At 44.0% G+C, this 7,392-nt stretch overlaps 1 protein-coding gene across 1 annotated transcript in view; it reads right to left on the bottom strand.

Annotated features, from left to right (window-relative positions):
• srrm3 (serine/arginine repetitive matrix 3) overlaps positions 1-7,116 on the bottom strand; it is a 110,614-nt gene extending 103,498 nt beyond the window's left edge. Inside the window, exon 1 of the mRNA XM_069670658.1 lies at positions 6,958-7,116. The gene's annotated coding sequence lies outside the window, so the exon portion shown is untranslated. The remainder of the gene's footprint in view (positions 1-6,957) is intronic.
• Positions 7,117-7,392: the final 276 nt, after the last annotated feature.

Consider the following 7,392-nt stretch of genomic DNA (forward strand, 5'->3'; position numbering starts at 1 on the left):
ATTGTTCTTAAAGTCCTTGGCGCCTTTATGCATCAAAAATGGCCTCCTGTTGTCATAAGTTAGTCACAGCAAGTCATACACACCATTCTTGTTCAGTGATATAGTCTCAATGGATAGCACTGTGTCCGATGTCCACAGAGATAAAATCCATGAATCCACAAGAACCTTTATGTATTTCTCAGGTTGCTACAGTATCAGATGAATCCAGTGATAACTGTGTGTACATCTGCAGGAAGGCAGGCATAAAGGAGCTGTCACGTTTCCTCCTTTGAACCCAATGCAGAAGCTATTAGAAACATCCGGGTAACCCGGTAACTACAGACCCGGCATGAAACGCTGTATCATACAGGAGATGCTGACAGCTAATTAAGCATACTTTTAACATTTCGTATTTGCAAAGATGTAAACAAAACGGGGCTCAAGTTGAAGCCCACAATCCAGAAAGCAACATCCTGTTTAGAAGGGGGGGAGGGGATACTGCAGCCCCCCTTTGATGCCGTTCCACAGCAGTACATGCTCTAACACAGTGGCTCTCAAACGGTCTCGCCTCAGGACCCGCCTTTTTCAACCACTCAAATACACTTAATAACAAATGGTGCCGTTTGGACCTGAGAAGGAAACAAAACATCACAGTATGTCAGCATCACAGAAGACATCAGTATATTATTCAGCCAACATGGTGGCCGTGCATAAGAGGAAATATTCCCTTTACAGAAATATGCTAAAAACTGCAACTACTGTCGGGCTCATCAGGTTTGAAGAATGTAACTGTAGCTGTGATAACCCGTCAGTGGATACATGGAGTGTGACGAAACTACTGCACGCAGGTCAAAGGAAACCCATGCCCTTCAAAATAAAAGCACAGCATCAACTTTTTGCCACAACCGTTTTTTTTCCAGCACACGTCTGCGACCCACTGAAAACAGCTCCGCGACCCACTTTTGGGTCCCGACCCACCAGTTGAGAACCACAGCTCTAAAAGGCTCTTCTCGCTTGGTATGAGTACTTTATCTACCAGCAGTGTTTTAACCACAGACTGTATAAAAAGATGGACGACATGACAGCTCCCTAAAAGTGAAGCAAAACCCTCTCTATCGCCCCCTGCTGACTGACTGCAGTATAGGTCATAAAGCCCGCCTCCTCCATGTTAACAGATGGGACATGAGTCAAACTATAAAATCTAAATACACGTCAAATAAATGTTTCTCAAACATGGTTTCTGTCGTTATAGTTCTTATCATGCTGCTCTCTATCGCCATGATTGACAGCTCTGTTGACGAATCTGACTCCTGCAGCCGATCTGTTCCCGAGTAGCAGGAACAGAACCCTGCAGGAGCTAACGCAAGAACTACAGTCATTGAAGTTTCTATAACTATAAGTCAATATCTGCTTCAGGCCGACACAAGAAGCTGTTCTGCTGCAGACTGAGCCCACCTAAGGGATATTTGCTGTTTTGTTGGTAAGTTAAATGTGTGTTTTGGTTAGCAGAAGGGACGGGACATCAATACCACAACTCCACCAGCCGATCTCTACTGGCAGCGACCGCTCCGGGGACATTTTGGCCTTAGTTTTGTACACTAAGAGGAGGTGGAGCAGCGTCATTCATCTATATATACAGTTAACTCAACCTTTTTATACGCCTCCGTTTAGTTGAAATCTTGGCCAAGGTAACACCAGAAAGTACTGGCTAGCAGACACACTCACCATCCCCACAGTGAGTTGATCACATGACCGCACATGTGCTCCTCTGTGAGATTTTGAGAAATGGGATAAAACATCAAAAGCAACTCCAAAAAGACTCATCCACAGAGAGAGCGTGTCTGTTTGTGTGTCCTCAAAGGAGCAGGATTAAAAATGGATGCGCTCTAACGGTGGAAGAGTGGCATGCTATTTTGTCAGTCTGAGCGCTGTGACACAGTCCCTGCCGAGGAGCCGGGGGGATGGGGGACTTTCTTACCGAGATAATTCATCTCAGGTAACCTTAACAGAAGAGAGGAAGGGGCTGTTACTGCCTGTTAGCGAGCTGCTGCACGATCTCATGATAGCAACACAACAGCAGCTCACAGCAGCCTCTCAAGGACTGCAGCCGGTGCTGCTGTGCTGAGTATCGATCTGTAACAGAGCGGCTGATAATAATTCAAGACGGCTGGAGGTTACAGCATAAAGGATTCATGCAGATGTGTCTCATAGGAGGGGAAATGCTAATTCACCTTCAGAAGTGAATGGGTCTGATTGTTATGGTGATTGTTTCAGTGGCTGCAGAGTTGTTACCAGCAGGTTAATTATGTGCAAGTCATTTCTTTGTGTTTACACTGAAACTGGTTTGACGTACAGCTGGCCATGAAGGGATCCCTTTCTAAAGAGCATCCAGTGTATGGAAAGGGATATGGGACAAATGTCAAAGCTTTCTGAAGCTAAGGTCATAGGAGGCTTCAGCAGTCTGAGTTAATGAAGTGGGTGTCTTCCTGAGTTAGTCATTTTAGTACTACATTCCCACAGTCAAAGCCGTATGTGAAACACTCACAGTAGACTGGTGAAGCCTCGTGTTACAACACAGATGTGTGGATTTTATCCTCCAAGGAAAGAGAGACTGTAAAGGCCAGTATGAACAGGAGGAACGATCAGCTGTTTCAGTGTTGATACAAAGCACAGAAGTATTGTTTAGAGACACACACGCCTTCTTAAAGCTCCTGTGAGGAGCTTTTCTCTGGTTACGACTGAAATGTATTCTGATTACTCTGTATGAGCTACAAGATCAAACCAATGCATCAGAGACAAGATTGATTATTCCTATATAGTTATTTTTAATGCCTGAAACTGCTGGCGGGGGGGACGAGGGGGTAGGTGTCAGAGGAAGTGATTAACTGCACGCTGCCTTTGTTTACATTTTCCAGGGCAAAGGTGAGTTATACATGTGACTGTTACAGAAAGCAGGAGGAGAGCTGTTGTTAAAAAACACCACTTCAGCATGAACAGGACAAAATCAGCAAACAGATAAGAGGTACGGCTTCGTCCACAGGGGGCGCCAAAATCAACACAAACCTCACAGGCGCTTTAAAGACAAAAATATGTATAAAAAAGTAACAAACGTGTGGATCTCAACAACGTCATTCGAATACATTAAGCAATCTCTAGATTAGTAGTAAATAAGTAGTAAATACTAAATGGAATATGATGCGTTGTTTGCTTCCTTTTAGCAGGCCTGAGGTGAAAGCTACGTGTGCTTATAGTCAAGTTGTATCTGATTTTCTTTACAGCAGTATGTTTTGTTTTAGAAGGATAATTTGGTTTGATTATATCACTCATATAATTATTATTGGAGGCCAATTACAGCTTAAAGTCTTTATTGTAACCACCAATCATGAACACACTGGCACCTAAAATTGAAAGCTTTACCTGCAACAACAACTTAGCAATCAGCAATAGCAATATGGTTTAATATAATTAAACATTTAAGCTTCCTTTCGTATTAATGTCTGAAATATTAGTGTAGTAAATGATGTGTTGATGGATCTAATTTCACTGATGGTGCAAGGTTTTGTTTCTCCTCCTCCAATCTCTGAGACAAGTGTGCCTCAAAACATCCTTTAAAAGACGCTTTACAACCACTTGTCTCAAATCATACAGCAGTAAATGCAGCAAAACTGAACCCTTTGGCTGGAAACACCGCCTAAGTCAATCTGAATTTGAGACATGAGCGCAGACTGACGAGCCTTTTAAATAAAACATAAAGGAGTTACCACCTGCAGAGACACCATACAGCCCGGCTGCGCTGCCGCCCTCGCTCCGCTCACTGAAGTACACTTTCAAGGAGAATCTGAAAGTAATGTTTCAGGCTAATTTTACCGTTTCTTGCAAATCCCAGTCTGTTCGGCACGGCGTTCTTTCAACGAGCACAGACTCCCCTGCTGTGCTCTCACATTGCAGCAACTGTATATTTTATATCTGACAAATCTTGAGTTGATGTCTGGCTATTGTGCTTTGACAGCTGGTGAAAGGTAAGTGCCGGAAACACTTCACCCTGATATAAACTACCTTCCTTCCTGTGATGCCCGTTCAGCTGCCTACACCCTCCGGGCTTCAGCGGCGGCGGCCTCGCCCTTCAGGAGAGCTGACGAGGAGGGAAGTAGGACAGGAGGAGGAGCAGCGTGGGGAGCGCAGGGAGGCACACACTGACAAGGGCTGCATGTGGCGACGAAGAGGGACAGCGAGTGAACCAGTGAGATGCTGCAGAGGTGGAGGGGGGGTCACTGCACATCGAGGAACAATGTGAATGTGGAGCAGGCAGGAGACAGCTGCTTGGTGGAGAGAGAGACAGACAGACGGCAGAGGACGATACAGCCAGAGTGAGTGACACTTCTCTATGAGCAGCCACATCCTAATACAAGCTAATCCCTCTATCAGCCTCTTACCTCACCTGGGCCTTCCTCCACAACAGCAGTGTCTGACAGAAAGGAAGACTGCTTCCAGAGATAAACTCAGTATTTCCGTCCGGCCGGACACACGCAGCAGTACCACAGTCCCGTGCAGCTGAGGATTTGGTCAGCGCTGTCCCCGTCCTGTCACTCACACGGCTCCCGCTGACTTTTCCCTTTTAACCGAGCAGCGTGTCACAACCCGACACTGATTACTGATTCATGGGCTGTTCATGAGGACTCAGACAAACAGTCATTTGCAATGTCTGCATGGAGTGCAGAGGGCATTTGTGGATTTTGTCACACAGCTGTGTGTAGAAATGTAATTTGCAGCAGCATGATGGATAGAGAGGTTTTTAATCATCAGTCAGGGCAGCAACTAACGATTTCTTCTGCATCTAGCTTTTCTTTAAAACTCAAATGATGATTATTTCTTCAATTAATTCATTGTCTGGTTTATAAATTGTCCAAAAACAACAAAAAGAACAATTTCCCAAAATGTAGGGTGTCATCTTCATCCAAAAATAAAAAATGCAGCAAATATTAAAACAATTAGATGATTATTTCCATAATCTATTAACTATACCACTCATCCTGTTCTGGAGCTTATCCCAGCTGCCACTGGGCGAGAGGCGGGGTTCACCCTGGACTGATCACCTGTCAATCACAGGACTGACACATCGAGACAGACAACCTTTCACACTCACACCTACGGCCATTCAGAGTCACCAATGAACCTAACGAGCATGTCTGTGGACTGTGGGAGGAAGCCGGAGTACCTGGAGGGAACCCACGCATGCACGGAGTATGTTAGGGTCTCATACCAATATTTTGTGTCACCATATAACAATCCAAGTATTAGGAGAGGTACCGTTTCTGTATAAAGAGTCATATAATATAGACAAGATAGCTCTTCTTCTTCTTCACTATTTCTATGATATTCAAACAGAATGTTATACTTCATATTTACATTGATTATATTTGTTATATTATATATCTGGATCTCTCAGGGATCCTTCATAGCCAAGAAATAGTGCAAAAGCCACCAGCAAACTCCACAAGTCCCTCTCAATGATGTTTCTTTCAGCACAGATCAAAGCTCATAAACAACATTGCATCGGTGCACAGCAATTTCTTCAGTATCAGGAAATATGTACAAACAATATACAGTCTAACATCCCTCATGAGACCTGACTCTTTAAGCCAACAGTGCTGGATGGGAGGTTTCACACATTGGTAATAAAAAGACACCGAGTGAACCCTGTCAACTGCGTTCAATACAGCATCAACAGAGCTGATCTTGATGCTTTGTGAGTCAATAAACGGGTGAAGTGAGGGTGTAGTACGACAGGATAAAATAATAACTCAGAATGTGTCTATTTAGGGAAGATATATGGGAATTCTTGGTCTGCTCCCTTTCTACCTATAAGTCTATTCAAACAGAGTTTACTCGAATTGTTATCATTGAGTTTACACAAAGCATATTTACGTTATGTTTTATTATTTTTGTAAATGAAGTTTAGTTTTCATTTAATGTAGTTACATTTTACCTAAAAATATACCTTTATATTTTATTAGGGCCACGAGTCCTTTTTTTTTAACGGATGTGCCCTTATCACACAAAGTGCCGAGCAGTACTCCCTGCACTCTCAGGACTGTTTTGTGTATTCTGCACCAGCCGCATGGAATACACTGCAAATGAAACTCAATGAATTAATCTTGTTAAATGCTTTTAAATCAAAAATAACAAAACTAGAGGTGGACTCTCTCAGATGTCGATGCTCTTAATGTTCCTGGTTGCAAAACTGACTGCTCCAAATGTATAATTTAAAATGTGAGTTGCTCCTGCTTGTCTCCTGCTCTTCTGTGATGTCCCTTTTTGTGTTTTTCTATCTGTGAGCGCTGCTGCCTGTCTTGGCCAGAACTCCCTTGAAAAAAACACTGTTAATCTCAATGGGACTTTTCCTGGTTAAATAAAGGTTATAATAAAAAATGTTTTTTTACAACCACTCATGCAGTCTACTCAGCTCAAGATAGTTTACCACCTTTGTAAACCAAATCCATCTTATTTCATATAACAAACATCAACATATCTCAGACAAAGCTGGCTGTATAATTATCATTGTTAAGCCACACACAAAACGGCAACAACATACGCACAGTTTGGGGGATGCTAAATGTCCCGCAGCCAGGACAGAGGGGCATAAAGAAACAGCAGCTGGCCACAGAGAAGCAGCGGAAATCGACGAGTTATAAAACAGCACCATCTGCAAAGCGAGGAGAGGCTGCCCAGCTAAAACACGGTCCCCGCACTGCTCTTTATCACTAAAGTGTCCCCGTTTCTCTGTAATAAACTACACATGGGTTTAATATATGAAGCACAAATATCACAAGAAGCTAACGTAAACACCGCCTTAGCACGGTTATACAGTATTTATGAACCAGGAAGGGAAGGGGGCTTGTTCTTCTTCTCTGAAGCCCGTTATTATCCCTCCTGCCTCCCTCAACTTGATCCTATTTAAGCTTCTTCGAAAACTCCTACCTTTCCCGCAGTCTTTGCCTCGTCGGTGCTGGCGTTTCAGCTAGTTATCGGTGGATATTTTCAGTATCTGGGACTCCGGGTCGGTGCTGGTGCTGATGTTGAGCCGTGTCTTCAGTCCCCTCCTCTTCAGCGTTAGCTAGCCCGCTGCCTCTGCTCGGCTTGTGGTGCTGAAGTGGACAGCGCACCGAGGAGATCTGGGAACAAAAACCCTCACACTGCATTACTCCGGTGCCTCCTGCGGCTCAGCGCCACCTGCTGGGCTGGAGGAGCGCCTGCAGTACGGTCATACACGGAGCCATCCACACTGGCAGAGCGTCACCTAGCGTTTCTGAGTGAGCGAAATTATCATTTATCTGTAATACAAAACCTAAATCCGCAGCTCAGAAGCCAGTATTTACCTCTTCTGCATGTTATTTCAACATCTTTTTGACTCTG

The sequence above is a fragment of the Semicossyphus pulcher genome, unplaced genomic scaffold, assembly GCF_022749685.1.
Source record: "Semicossyphus pulcher isolate SPU_LCO1_2020_fin unplaced genomic scaffold, fSemPul1.0.p SCAF_10, whole genome shotgun sequence".
Taxonomy (NCBI): domain Eukaryota; kingdom Metazoa; phylum Chordata; class Actinopteri; order Labriformes; family Labridae; genus Semicossyphus; species Semicossyphus pulcher.